The sequence below is a fragment of the Phyllostomus hastatus genome, unplaced genomic scaffold (genome assembly GCF_019186645.2).
Source record: "Phyllostomus hastatus isolate PE091 unplaced genomic scaffold, TTU_PhHast_1.1 phas_contig_495, whole genome shotgun sequence".
Taxonomy (NCBI): domain Eukaryota; kingdom Metazoa; phylum Chordata; class Mammalia; order Chiroptera; family Phyllostomidae; genus Phyllostomus; species Phyllostomus hastatus.
Window position 1 is genome coordinate 8,865,050 of NW_025333895.1, and position 14,713 is coordinate 8,879,762.

General features: G+C 74.4%; 1 protein-coding gene across 2 annotated transcripts in view; it reads right to left on the minus strand.

The window, feature by feature from the left end:
* RXRA (retinoid X receptor alpha) overlaps positions 1-14,713 on the minus strand; it is a 75,713-nt gene that overhangs the window by 42,162 nt on the left and 18,838 nt on the right. The gene's annotated exons all lie outside the window — the stretch shown is intronic.

Sequence of the window (14,713 nt, forward strand, 5' to 3'; positions counted from 1 at the left end):
GCCGCGGGCAGGCATGACCACAAGTTCCGAGAAAGAACCCCAGGCCCCACCCAGCGGGGACCCGGCCGGGGTCCGCAGCAGCGCCCTGCTCCTCCCCGCACCCACACAGCCAGAGTCCAGGGCACCCTCCGCCAGCCCCTCCCCCAGCCGTCTGGAGTCCCCCCCTGGGCCCGGGAGGCCCCGGCTACCGGCCTGGAGCCCCAGAGCTCAGCCCCGCAGCGCGGACACGCCCCCAGAGCCCACTTCCCCGCGGGAGCCCAGAGGTGGCCTTCAGCACCCGGCAGCCTGGACGCTGCCCCCCCACCCCCTGGCTGCGCGCCCGGCTCTGCCTCTCGGGGTCCCAGCTCCCTCCCCTCACCCCTCCGCGTGAGAACGCCCCCCCCCGGGAGGTCACGGAGAGGGGCCGCGCTCCCCAGAAGGCGCATGCCCAGGACACGGAGGGTGAGCGCCTCTGCCCACCGCCGGCCAGCCCGGGCCCCCCTGCTGCCGCCACCGCGTGCTGTCCAAGGCCCCCCACTTCCCACCGTCCTCTGGATGGGGGGGTCGGCCCGGGAAGAGGCTCACACCCCCAGTCCGGGCGGCCCCTCGGAGGGCCCACCGGGCTGGCAGGCGGTCCTTGGCTGCCGGGGCCTCGACCTGCTGGGCTCCGAGGCCTGGGTTCAAATCCCGCCCCGCCCTCCACGGCGCAGCCGCCCGACCTGCCTGGAGACAGCAGGTCGCGAGGGTCACGGGGGGCTGAGCAACGCCACCCTGCCCTCACGTCACACCCTCGCCGCTGCCCTGGCGGCAGTGGGGGAAAATGGGGAGCTGGGCACCCCGAGAGGCCGGCCGGGCCGGGCCCGGCACCCAGGGCCCTGACCCCGTCCCGTGACAGGCTGGCAGGAAGTTGGGAAACCCGCGAGCACGCGTTTCGACACCGCCAGCCACGTCGCCGACGGCGTTCCACACGCCGCAGCCCCAGAGAGGGCCGCTGCCGACCCGTCCACCCACCGGGCAGCCTGGCCACGTGCGGCAGGGGCCGGCCTCAGGGGGGGCTCCCAGCTCCCCGAGCCACCCCCACCCCAGACCAGGGGGCGGCCCTCACCCTCCGGGACACACAGGACAAGGGCGGGGCCCCTTCAAAGGTGCAAAGGCCCCCACAGCCTGCTTCCTGGGCCCCTCGGCCCGGCGGCAGGCAGCGAGCCTGGGGCACCGGGCTGGACACGGGCCCCGGGCTCCGCTCGGAGCCTCCGACCCGCGGCCGTGAGAGGGGACAGGAGTTCTCTTCAGACCGGCAGGGGCGTCTGAAGCCCCCTCGTCACCAGCCCTGGCAGGTGCGGCCCCGTCAGCAAGGGCGCCCGGGTGTCCTGCCAGCCCGGGCCCTGGCCGCCCCTCCCGGGCTTGCCTCACTATGTCCACGCCGGGAAGGCCCACGTGTCCAGCCAGGCCCGGGCCTGCGTGCCTGTGCGGAATTCCAAGAGAAAACCAGCGTCAGAGTGGTGGGAGGGGGGGCGACATGCAGCCCCCACCAGGGCCCCCCCACTCCAGAGGGATGGTCCCGCGGACTCTCGGGCGCTCCGGCACACCGCGGGCTCTCCGAGGGGCCGGCCTTCCTACCCGGGGCCCCCGCCCCTACGGTCCAGCACGGTGCCCAGCTGACTCTGGGGGGCGGCAGCTCGGGGGGACAGAGACGGGGGACTGGGGGCCATCACAGCACAACGGGCTCCCAGTCCCAACATTCCTGCTGCAGCCAGGCCATGCCCGCGGCACCCAGGACGCCCACGGAGGGCCCACCCCACGGCCTCCCTCGGAGGGGGACCGGCGGTCTCTCCTCGACGGGCGAGGGTCCGGATCTGGGGACCGGGAGGACGGAGAGTGAACCGGGACAGAAACAAGGCAGGGGACTGGGGGTCACCAAGTGGGAAGGCCAGCCTGGACACAGCGGCCAGGAAAGGGGAGAAGTCTGCTAAGCCCAGGGAACTTGGGCCAGGGGTGGGGGGGGGGGCCGGAAGAGGGGCCAGGAGTGGGCGGGCCCAACACCCGGGCATGTCCTTCTTTGGGGGCTGGGGGGGGGGCCTCTCCAGGAACAGGAGCTCACGGAGACGCGGCCCAGGAGGAGGCTGCGTTTTGCTGCCGCCGGCCCTGTGCTGCGGTCTCACGCAGGTGACAACGGAGGGGACGCGTGTCCCAAAACCCCGGAGCAAGACAGAGGTGGCCAGCGGGCTGCGGTCCCCCGCTGAGGGCCGGGGCTCCTCCAGCGCAGGCCCCCACCCTCGCCAGTCCCACGGCGGAGAAGGGCAGCCCCCGGGCGGGAGCGCAGCCGCACAGGCCGGCGCCCGCACCGCAACGACGTGGTGAGAGCTGGCTTCGGCATCGCAGTCAACCTCGCGGTGTGTGCTTAGTGACGCGTCACCGGAGCCGGCAGGAAGGACGGCTCCTGTCCCTCGGGGCCTCTGCTCCCGCGTGCCCGCTGCACAGGCGGGTAAGTCAAGGCCCGGGAGGCAGCACTCCCGGCAAATGAACCACCTGGGCGGAGGTCAGAGGTCAGAGGCCACCACGAGGACAGGAGCCAGTACAGCCTCCCCACGGCCAGGCCGAGGCAGGGCTGGCGGGCGCACCCCCAGCTCCAGGGGCTCTGGGCTGCCCGCCTTCGCCCCGCTGCCCCTCCAGGGGGGAGCCGGCCCCCAGCAGGCGGGGGCCAGTCCTGGGCCCCGGGGCACCTCTCGGAGTCGAGTGGATGGACAGTCCCTCTGGCCCTTCACACCCTGACGCCTGGCTCTCAGGGGCAGCTCCTGGAAGCAGAAAGACCCGGCCGGCCGGAGACGGACTCCGCAGCCCCAGCCAGCTCCCAGGGCGGGGGGTCTGTCTGCCCGCCCAGGGCCAGGCCCCGCCCCAGGGGGCTCCAGGGGCAGCTGCTCGGGGCCGCTTCCTCCGCTCCCCCAACGCCCGTGCCGCCGGGCCCTCTGCTACCGACACTCTGGGGTAACTCGTTCCAGATGCGGCCGGTGGGCAACCGAGAGGCCCTGCGCCCCGCTGGGGGGGCTGGAAGAGCCGGAGATAATGCGGAATTCCTGAGCCCGCGCCCAGGCCCGTGGGCCCGGGAGCGCAGGCCGCTCCCCCGCCCCCGCGAGCGCGGGGACCACCCAGGCAGCACCGACGCTGGCGACACCCCAGAACCGCGGCCCCTCCCGGCCCCTCCCGGCGGGGCCCTGGGTCGGCGGGCCTCCTCGACGCCCCCGTGACCAGCCCACGCCTCCCCGGGGCTTTGACCAAAACAGAATGACGCTCCCAGCAGTGGCTCCCCGACCCCTGACCCCTGACCCCTACCTCTCGGCTGCCTGGGCCCTGGGTGCCCCTGCGGAGGGCCCAGCATTGGCACGGCTGCACCCAGACCCGGCCCCGCTCCCGGCCCGCCACCACCGCCATGCTCAGGGGGACGGACGGAGGGCGCCCCCAGGGCCTCAGCCCACGCACACATGAGGGGCCCCCCCGGAGGACCCCGTCACAGAGACCGCACCGAGGCTGGCAGCCCCGCAGGGGGCGGAGGTGGGGGGAGCAGAGCGGCCAGCCAGGGCCGGGCGGCCAGCCAGGGCCGGGCGGCCCGAGAGCCGCAGGCCCGCTCCCAAACGAGGACCCTCCAGAGCCCCCTCCGCCTCCCATCAGAGCTGTCACCCGCTGCCCCGGCCATCAGGATGCAGATTACGGAACGGAAAATCTCCTTAAGGACGGGCGATGGCACTCGGGCCCCTGACGCAGCGTGTGCCGGGGAGGGGGGGGCGGGGGGGAGAGCGGTCAGTCTGCCGGAGCCACCACACCTCGCCGGCCACCCCTGCCGGCCCAGGCCCCGCTGAAGCAAGCGGGGTGGGGGGGACAGCCAGGGTTCTCGGGCCGGCCTCTGCACACGGGAGCGCTGCGGCCCACAGCGGTGGGGGCGGGCCCGAGGGGCCGCAGCAGCCCTGGGGGGCGGCTCAGTCCCCTCACCCGTGAAATGGGGACAGGCTGTTCCAGTGCCCTTCTGCTCTGAGACCAGGTGCCTGACCCAGACAGAGTTCCAGAACCAATTCGTTGATGAATAAATTAGCAAAACGGTCACTGTATGAATCGGTGGGTCACAGAGAGAAATTTGTGGAAAAGTCCAGTCTGAGGCCAGAGGCAGCTCCCCCGCGGCGGACAGCAAGCTCGGGGTTGGGGGAGGAAGCTTCATGGGGGCCCCGAGGCAGACACAGGCCTGAGCCAGGCACGGCGCGCCTCCCGGGGTCACAAACCTCCCAGGCCGGGGGGCAGACAGGGCTCGCCCAGGCCCCCACCCCACCGCGCTCTCTCCACAGGCAGGCAGCCCCGGGCACCCTGCCGCCCCGGCCCCGGGCCCCGGGCCCCAGAGGACGAGCAGAACAGCAGACTCTCGGGGGCTCGGGGCGGCCAGACGCCCCCCCCCAGCACCCCAGGGCCCCGGCCAGGGCCACGGGCAGCAGTAGGTGAGGGCCCGGGGTGCGTCCGCCCCCAGGGAGAAGTGGCCATGAGGACACCAGCCTGGGCCGTGGGGCGGACGGACACAGCAGTCACTAGGCACGGCCGGCCGCGTCTCTGCCCCAGAGCCTGGCCTGACCGGCAGCTCCCTCCACCTGCCCCCTGGGGGCGCGAGGAGCCCCGTCCCCTCACAGGCCAGACCCCATGCAGGGCCCAGCCCCCAGCCACCCTGCCCACTGGACACGACCTGGGCCAGCCCCCCGGGGACAGTCAGCAGGCTGCCTGGGGCCGGGACCCGGGCACACAGGGCCATCGCCAGGCGTTGCTGTCACCCGCCCCGACCAGGGCTGACCCCACCTGGCCCGGTCAGGGCCCCACGGCCACAGGTGACCACACAGACCGAGTGCTGCTCCTTTACTCAGCAGAGTGAGTGCAGACCCGCCGATGGCGGGGAGCAGAGTTGGCCCCGGGGCCTGGCCCTCCGAGGCCTGGCGGCCCCCCCACCCCCAACAAAGCCGCACTGGAAGCCGCACGCATGTCGGAGGAGAGGGCCGGAGCCAGAGGAGAGTTGGGGGGCAGACTCCCGGGGTTCACTGTCCACAGACACTGGGGGCCCGAGGGGGGAGGGGACCCGTGTGGGGCGGGGTGGGCAGAAGGGCCAGAGAGTGGAGCAGGATGGGGGGGAGTGCGGGGCGGGGGGTTGCACACCCCCAGCGACTGATTAGCTCGTTGCTGCCAGATAATCACCACGAGATGAGGTGCTCCCAAGTGTCAGGGGCCCAGGGATCTCAACCTCGTCTGCTGGGCCTCAGTTTCCCCGGTGGCACCGTGGCACCAGCGGCTTTCAAACGGCCTGGAGCGCCCAGTGATGACCATGGGGACGCCCCAGGCCCCGGGCGTCCAGGAACCTCTCGCCGTCCTGGCTCTCCCCCGCAGGGGGCCCGAGGGCGCTGTCCACAGCCACGTCCCCCCACCCCACCCCCGCCGCGCTCTGCAGGCCCCGCCCCCGCCGCCGGCTGCACGCCCGTGCCTCCCCCGGCCTCCGTACCCAAGAGGTGCTCAGTACTCGCTTTCTGACCTGCCTGGGCCCCGGTGCCGGGGCAAGGGGTGAGGGGGCCCCCAGGTTCACTTAACCCCGCCACGGAGCCTCCTCGTTCCCTCCTCCTGGCTCCCCGCCCTCCCCCAGCCCTCTGCCCGCCTGCCGGCCGGGCCCAGACCTGCCGACATTCCCACGGCCACCACCGCCGGCTCGCCGAGACCCCAGCCCGGCCCGGGCCTGCCCGGGAACAGCTGGTCTCCCGCAGGCTGAGCGGCCCTGCCCGGGCCCGCCGACGGCCGGGAGAGGCGGGCGAGGGGGGACCTGGGACAGGGCGACTCTGCTAGGCCAGCACCCAACGGAAGCCTGGAAAGCTGGATTCCTGGAGAATTTTCTGGAACTGGGACTTGTTGCTTCCCACACACAATGCTTCCAGCCCCACAGGGTCAGGTCCAGACCACATACAGGCCCTGGGAGGCCCGCCCAGCCTCGGCTCCGGACCTCCCCCTGCAAGCCCAGAACTCCCTCCCGCCTCTGAGCCTTTGCATCTGCCGTTCCCCCATCCGTTCCCTTCTCCGGACCTGCAGGTCGCCACCTCCTCCAAGAAGCCTTCCCTCAAGCTCCACCCCAGCCAGCTCAGGTTAACGGAGGCCCTTTCGGCCTGGACCGTCACTGCCCGTGCCCTGCCCTGCCCCTCCCCTCGGCCATACCCTGCCCCTCACCCACACCCTGCCTGACACTGACTGCGGACAGCCGGCCCGGCCTCCCACCCCGCCCATGGCTCCTCCGGCCAGGTTCCCAGACCAGGCTGGCTGGGCAGACCTCGGCTGTTTCCGCTCTGACCCAGAGGAGGAGCTCCCCGTGGCCCCCTCCTTGGCTGGGGGGGCCTGGGCCAGGGTCGGTGTGCCTGGGGGTGGCCTCTTAAAAGGGCGACGCAGCCTCCCACGGCGCCCTCTGTGAGGGAGACGGCCCTCGGGTGCCCAGGCCACAGGGTTCCGTCCGTGAAAGCACACCTGCACACCACTCCCTGGCCAGCCGCGCCCCCGAGTGTCCCCCACACCGTGGACACCCACGGGGACCCCAGGCCTCTGCGGAGCGGCCCAGGCCACCCCGGCCCCACTGCCCCCGGGGTCCCGGCCTACGACAAAGGAGGCCAGAGATCGCCCGGCACAACCAGTGACGAAGCTACAGAGAAACCGTAATTCACACGCAGGTTCCTAAGAACAGGGGCTCTGACCAGACGGCGGTCCCTTCTGCTCGCTTTGGGCACGTCTGTGTTCCGGAAAGTTCTGGTTCCCAGCCATCTCCCCACTGGCCCGGCAGGGCACTCCCCGCCCGAAGTCTGCTGGGGCCGGCGTCCGGCACAGCCGCTCCCCGGGGCTCGTGGGGCCTCGCTCCCTGGGGCCAGGCCGGGGGTGGGCTCAGGGGCCCCCGCCTCCCCGCCGACGCAGCCGCGGGGGCCAGCCAGTCACCTGTGTGGACACTCCTGGAGGCACACCCGCCACCCCCTGCCCCGGGGGCAGGTGAGGAAACCAGGCCCCGGAGATGCCCGCCACCCCCAGGCTGCGGGAGCAGGGCCGTGGCTGGCCCCCACCCCTGGGCCCACACAACCCCCTCCACCAGGGACCTCGCAGAGCCAGGGAACTGGCAGGAGGCTGTGGCCCCCGCCGCCGCCACGGGGACCCCGGCTGGGTTTCTCCTCCGCGGCCGGCCCCCGCCCGCCCGGGGAACTAAACCCGTCCGACGGCCCGGGCCGCGGCGCCTGGCGACTATCTGCCCATCGCGTGTCTCAGCCCGGCAGCCGGCGCGCCGTTGCGACAGCCCGCCCGGGAGATAAGGAGGCTCGGGTGTGGGCCGGGCGCGGCGAGGGGGGGTCTTTGTGGTGTTGTGCGCTGTTTCCGCCCCCGCCAGGCCCGCGCGCCCAGCCCTGCCGGGCCGAGGCTTCCGGGGGCGCCCTGCAGGGGGGCTGGGGGGCACGCTCGTCGCCCCTCCCCACCCCACCCCCAAGGAAGCCGCCCGTCCCGACCACACAGGCGCGAGAGCCACCGGCCGGGCCGTGACAGGCCCTCGCAGCAGGACCGCGAGGAGAGGGCCCTCCCTTCCCCACCCGAGGGCCCCGTGGCCACTCCCAGAGCTGCGGACGGGACGGGGCCTTCTCACGCACACACACGACACTCGGGGCACAGGGAAGGCGGTGCCCGGGGGAGGGGGGCACCCCGGGAGGGGTGCGGGCTCGGGTGGCCACCCTCGTCCGCAGGGCAGCGTGACGGGCACGGGGTGGGGGGGGAGCTCGGAGTGGCCCCCCACCCCCCGCCTCCCCGGGCCTGGCCGAGGGTGGGGTGTGAGCCAGACCACTCTCTCCCACGGCACGAGCCCCACGAGGCGGGACTTTCTCCTGCCCTTGGCACTGCTGAGGACATCGGGGCCCCGGGTGGTTAAGTGCCTTGCCTGTGGGCCCCCGCTCTGCAGTGGGGTCACCCCCACAAGCCAGGGGCCGCCCCTTCTCCCTGGGAGCAGCCACCCTGCCCCACGGGGTGGGGAGCGGGGAAGTCGGGCAAAGGTGGGGTGGTTTCCCAAGAGGGCCCCGACCTGCTCCGGCCAGACCCGGGCGGCAGAGGGAGGAACACCACCCAACAAGGGTCACGCTTTCCTGGTGGGGGCCCAGGAGAGCTCAGGGTGGGCCCCGCTGGGTCCCCGGGGGCACGGCCCTGCCTCTCTGGGGGTGGGGGTGAAGGGCGGTGAGGCCCAGCGGCCATCCCAGAGAGTGGGGGGGGCACCCCACGGCCTCGCTCCCCCGGGCTGTAGGCCTAGGAGCAGACCGTCCTCAAAGCCCCTGCCCGCCCCCCACCGGGCCCTGGGGCACAAAGCTTTCCCGACAGTGCGGGCCCCGGGGCGGGGCCTGGCCGGGAGCCGGGGAGGAATTCCCCTGCACAGCAGCAGCTGCCGGGTTTGCACAACCGGCCAGGCCCCTACCTGCCTCCCAGGTGTCGCAAGGGCCCGGCTTCCAGGAAGGAGGACGCCGCGGGGGGCGGGGCGGGGGCCTGGGCGCCCCCGCCCCTGGGCACACAGGCTCCTCGGGAACCTCTCTGCGGGCAGCCACCGCTCCCCCGCCCTCCTCTCGGGGTCGGCGCCCTCCTCCTCCTCCCTGGGGGCCTGCGCCCTCCGCCCGCGCCCACCCACGTGCAGTGAGGCGCAGCCGCGAGAGCACACGGGCACCCCCACCAGGGCCGGCAGCTCGCCCTCCCGCCCCCCCACCAAGGGCAGAGCAAGAGACTGAGGCCGGGGGCCGGGGGTGCTGCCCACCACCCCCTTGACTGCTGGTGCTGGGTTCTCGGGGGCCCCCCCGCCCCTCCACGTCCCACGAGGCGGCCGGCCTGGCTCGGGGGCTCGGACGCGCTGGCCGGGCGCTGCCCACACGACCCTGTGGACACTCCACCTGCGCCCCCCCCCCCCGAGTGAGGACGGGGCCCGGGGAGGAGGAGGAGGAGGCCGCAGCACAGCCTCCACAGCGCACACCCTGCACCCCTCAAGCCCAGGAACGGGGTGGGGAGTGGGTGGTCAGGGGCTGGGCAGGCGGAGGGGCGCCAGGCAGAGGCGGCCTCGGGGATTCCTGCCCACAGGGGGGGATGGTCCAGCCCCAGCGCCAAAGGCCGAGACGAGAGGCCCGTGAGGCCCCAAACTCCCCACCACCGAGCCCCAGGCAGCCTCTCAGAATCGGGGCCTGCAAGGCGCCCGACCTCACCCCCACCAGCACCCTCCCCCGCCACCACACGCAACTCTCTGTGCGCACCCTCAGCGTGGTGGTGGGTGGGTGCGGAGTCGCCCCTGAGCCTCGACAAGCCACCGACACCAGGGCAGGGGTCTCGGGCCACAGGCGGCCAGCTCACCAAACGGGGGCACCGGCCACGGGAGCGAGTCACGTTCCACAGCACCAGGGGGCTGCGAAGAGAAGAACCCCCTTCCCCCGGGCCCGGCACCGCCGCACAGCAGGGCCCCTGCCCGCCCCGCCGGGGGAGGGCCTGGGAGGCGCAGGCTCCCTGCTCCCCGGGAGAGGAGGAGTGCGCTCAGGTCAGGCCGCCTGCTGAGGAGGACGGGAGGGCCCGGCTGCAGGCACTGGGGACACGCAGGTCCCGAGGGGGGGGGCCTCGGTGAGTCTCCCCGTCCACCCGAGGCTCCCCTGGAGGCGGGGGAGGGCTGGCTCCGAGCGGGGAGGGCCCGGTGCGAGGCCGCGCAAGGGGGGAGCGGCCCAGCGGCGCCCACCCGCAAGCCCGGGCGTGTGCACACAGGAGCTGCTCTCGGAGCCCGGCCACCTGGGGCGCCCCCTCCGCCGCCGCCACGCGGGCCCCGGCCCCCCTTCCCCACCCAGGGCCGTCAGACACTGGGGGACGTTTACAAGGGAGAGACTCCAGCAGCCCTTTGAGTCCATTCCAGGGAGTAAACCCACCTCCCGCCCAGCGGGGCCAGCTCAGGACCCGCGTGGGCTCCGGCTCCCTCGGCCCCTGAACCTCCGGCTGTGGCACCCCGCCCCCGGCTGCCCTGCGCCCCGGCTCGGCAGGCACGGGGAGAGCCCAGGGGCCCGGCCCCGGCGACGTGGCCGGAACTGGTGCCCAACAGGCCGGGCCACAGACAGCCACCAGGACTGCGGCACCCTCCTGCCTTTCCACACAGGCACCCGCGCCCGCCCAGGACGGCAGCCGAGTCCCCATGGGGAAAGGGGACAGGGAGGACCCCGGCAAGGACGCGCAGGGGCCCGGAGGGCCGGCTGCCCGAACGCTCCAGTGACTCCGCTCCCACGCCCCTCCCCCAGGAGAGGCCAGTGCAGCCGGCCCCCGAGCGAGTGGGCGGCCCTGCTCTCCGGGCCGAGGGCGCAGGCGGCGGGCAGGACCCTCTGGCACCCCCGACAGGCCCGCACTGGGCGGGAGGGCCGGCGTGCGGCAGCTGCCAGAGCCCACCCTGCACCCGGCCCGCCCCTCCGCCACCCCCTGGGCGCCGGCAGGCCACGGCCCTGCTGCCCTGGAGAAAGGGACACCCGGTCCACGAAGCTTTTCGGGGAGGTGCGGGACGTGGCCAGGGCGAGCTGCGCCCGCTGTGCCGCGGGCAGCCGGGGGCCGGCTCCGGCCCACCACAGGAAAACAAGACGCCCGGCGGGGGAGCGGCTGGAGGCTGGGTGGTCCACGCCCTGAGTCTCACACTGTCCGCCTCCTGGCGAGGGGCCACCTCTGCCCGCCGCTGGGCAGGGGTGAGGCGGGGAGGGGCGGGGCAGTGCCATCCGTCCGCCCGGGGCCTGAACGGGGGACCCTGCTCGTGCCCAGCACACACCCAGCGACCCTGACACGACCCTTCAGATCCCCGAGGGCCCCGGTGAGCAGCCACCGAGCCCGGCGGGGTCACACCGCCTCCCCGTCCCCCGCCGGGCCCAGCGCACCCGCCCAGGGTCTCCCACGCGCCCGCCCAGCCTGGTGCTGCCCTGCCAGGCCCAGGCGCCCCCAGGACCACCCCCATCTCACCCGGCGCCCACCACCCAGCTGGGCAGCCCGGCTCCCCCTCAGCCCCGGCACCCAGAGCCCTGTCCGCTGGCCGCCCCCCAGCTCTGCTCACCCTCCACACACCAGCGCCCGGCCCCTTGCTGCCCCGAGTGGGGGGCCGTCGGGGCTCCGGGCCCTCGCTGCCCACGCTGGGCTGCGCAAACCTGGCGGCCGGCCTCCCCCGCAGGGAGCCGACCTCGGCCTCTGGGGCTGTCCCCGCCCGACCCCCGCACACGCACGTGCACTGGGGGACCCGACTCCACCCCGGCCCCCAGACACACGGACCAGAAGGACCCCCGACCCACGCCGGCCGGCCAGAGGCCCTCCCGCCTCCCCGCGGCCCCCACGTGCCCACCGCCAAGCCCCGCCCCACACCATGCACTTCTCCCATTAGACGGTCAGAGGTCCGTCCGCGGCGACTGACTGGCTGTGCCGTCGCCCGTCAGGGAGGAGGGCCGCGGGACGGTGGCATCGTCCCCCAACGATGGGGCTGCAACGTCGTCGGGAATGACGACACTCCACCAGGCTGGACGCAGACCCTGTCCCACCGCACCCCCCCGGGAGCGGGGGCCGCCGCGGCGTCAATATTTAATCCGCTGATGAAATATTCAGGGGCCGGCGAGGGGGTCGAGTTTCCCTGGTGCAGGTCCCCGCCACCCCGGGGGTTCCCGAGCCGGGGACACCTCCCGGGTGACGGGGTGACGGGGTGACGAGGTTGCTCGGAGCCCGGCCGCCCCGCAGCCAGCACGCTGCCCGTCCCGCCGCCGCGCCGGACACACCGCGAACTTCACTGGGGGCAGCGGCCCCCTGGCCCGAGGTCACCGGCAACGTCCTCCGGGCCCGGTGCCCACGCGCCCCCACCGACCGGGCGTCCGCATCTGGAGGCCGCAGACGCTCCGGGGCGGGGGGTGGCTGGGTTGCTGCCCCGTGTCACAGGCCGGGGAGCAGCTGAAGCCCCGCCCACCCTCCTGGGGCCCCTCCCCTGGGGGCCCGCTCCTCCGCAGCAGCACCGGGCCGGGCACCGAGGGCGGGGACCCACACGGAAGCGCCTTCGACTCCCCGCACCGGCGCACACGGCCAGCAGGGGCCGGAGGGCACCGCTGGGGGTCTGGTCCAGGCCCCCCCACGGCCTCGGGCAGGGGTTGACCGTGCCCACCGAGCGGGGGCACAGTGGGGACCCGGGGCCTCGCCCCAACACACACGCCATGCATGCACGTCTGCACACGCATGCTCACGTCACACACGCACACCCACAGGCACACCAGTGCACACAGAACGCAGGGCCCCTGGTTCGGCGCCACCCGCCGTGACCCGGGCACGGGCCTCCCTCCTCACAGATGAGGAATCGGGGGCCGGCGGGGGCCAGGGTAGGGCCCCCCCGCCCCGCTGTCTCTGACCTCAGGGCGCCCCGCAGCTCCAGCCCCGGGCTCCCCGAGGCCCGCCCTCCGCCCTCCGCCCCTCGCCCTCCGCCCCCCGCCCCCCATGGCACTGGTCCGCTTCCAAGCAGCCCCCGCGCGTCCTGCTGTGAGCCTGACGCTGCCCAGCTGCCCACTCGGCCCGGACAGGCCGTTCCATCACGGCACACGGGACGCCGGGCAGATGTGCCCGCCTGGCCATCTGGTGGGCCCGCTCCTCCGACCCCGGGCCTGTGTGCGTGCGGACCGTCAGGGGCCCGGCCGTGGGGGAGGGGTCCGGCCGTGGGGGAGGGGCCCGGCGGGCGGTGCCAGGGGCTTCGGGCAGCAGACGCCGACCCAGCCGGGAGGAGGGGGGGACACCGTTGAAGGCGGAAAGGGTGCCGCATGCTGGCTGCCGCTGCGTCACAGACGCCGGGCTCCTCTAAGCGGCCTTCCCGAGGGGAGGGGCCGGGCCCTCGGGCCCAGGGCCGTGATTCCAGGCTCCTGCCCCAGACACACACTCCGAGACGGAGGCCCAGGCAGCCCCCGGGGGGCTGGAGATCCCCCATGCCCTGGCACAAGATGGGCTCACGGGGTCTCTGCCCACAGCGGGTCCCCTGCCGGCACCGGCCCCGCCCCCTGCTGCTCCCCGTACACAGGGGTTCCCCAGGGGCAGACCACGCCGGCCCCCGAGACACTGAGACGGCAACCCTCTCGGGCCCGCCGGGGCCCCCACATGCACGACCCACCTGGGGGCTGCTTCACCCACTCCCAGACGCCAGCCCCTCGTCCGGAGCCCCCAGACGCTTGTCCCCTGTCCCCGCCCTCCCGCCATCTCGGGACGCCCTCTCTCACTGCCCACCCCACCCCTGCCAAGCCCTTCGCCCGGGTCCACCGATGCCCGGGCCCCGCGGTCCTCCACCCAGGGCTGCCCTGAGCAGAGATCCAGGCACAAAGCCCAGGGTGTCTGGGGGAGGGGGGCCCCCCTCATGTCCTCGTCGACGGGAGGCGGCAGCTCCGGGCCCCGCCGGGGCGGGCAGCCGGGGTCTGCAGGCCTGGGGGCGCCCTAGGGGTGGGGGCAGTGCTCAGGGGCCCTGCCCTCAGGAGCCCAAGAGCAGGGCAGGGCCCTGCCCGGGCGGCGCCCCGCCAGGCTGCACCCATGTCCTTGGCGAGGACACTCCTGCTACTCCTGGTGGCCCCGCTGGGTCTCGGGCACCCTCTGCCTGCCGGCCCCGCGCCAGAGACCCCGCACGCCAGGCACCGCCGGTGTGGGAGACAGGCACTCCCGAGGTCGGGGCGCAGCACTGGCCTCTCTGTGCCGCCTGAGGCTGGGGCCAGGGATGGGGCGCCCCACTCAGAAACCTGCTCTCCCTTGGGGACGAGGGGACCCCCCCTCCAGGGCCCAGCAACCCTCACCTCGGTGTCCGGCATCCCCAGAGGTACCTGGGGGGGCCCCGGGGCCTGGCAGGGGGTGGATCGGCCAGCACGATGAAGCCCCAGGGCCCGAGGACGAGGAAGAGGGGGACCCCTCTCGGCGGGCAGCGACTACCCCGGGAAGGGCCCCGAGCGGCTGAACTTGGCCAGGGCCCACCGACACAGTCCCCGGGGTCAGTCCTCCCCATCAGGACCACCCCGACCTGCGTGGGGACCACCCACCCATGGCGGCCCCCAGCTGAGAGGCCCCTCGGAGCCCGCTGCCCCGTCAGCACCCTCCAACCGGCCCTGCTGACACCGCGGCACCTGGAACATTCTGCAGGGCCCGCCCACGGACCCCGGGGCTCCACGTCTCCCCCCCAGACCTAGCATCAGCTCCCCCCGATCCGCCCGTCTCCCTGCCCGGCCTCCCCGAGCACCCCCACCCAGGCCTGGGCCCCAGGGTCGTCCTGAGCCTCCTGGCCGGGCCTCTGGGCCCAAACCCACCCACTCCGCCGTCCTGCGGCCGCCACCCCAGCCTGGCCTCGGGACCCCGCCCGCCCCAGCCCACCCCCACCAGCGGCCAGGGCTCCCAGACCCCTCACTGCTGGGAACAACGGCCACCTCGGCCCGGACCCTCGCGGCCGGCCCGCCTCAGGACCTTCGCACGCCCTCCTCCAGGTCCCCGCCCGGCTGCCCTTCACCCTGCACCTCCCCTCCGGCGTCACCCCCTCCGGCGTCACCCCCACACACCTGGCAGGTGCCCATGGTCCCAGCAGGCCACAGGCCCCTAGGGTCCCTGGAGCTGGGCGTGCGGGGCTCCCAGGGGTGCCGGCCCCAAACAGCCGGGCCACGGAAGGCCTCGCCGGGGACCCCTCCTCAGCGGGCGCCCCAGCCCC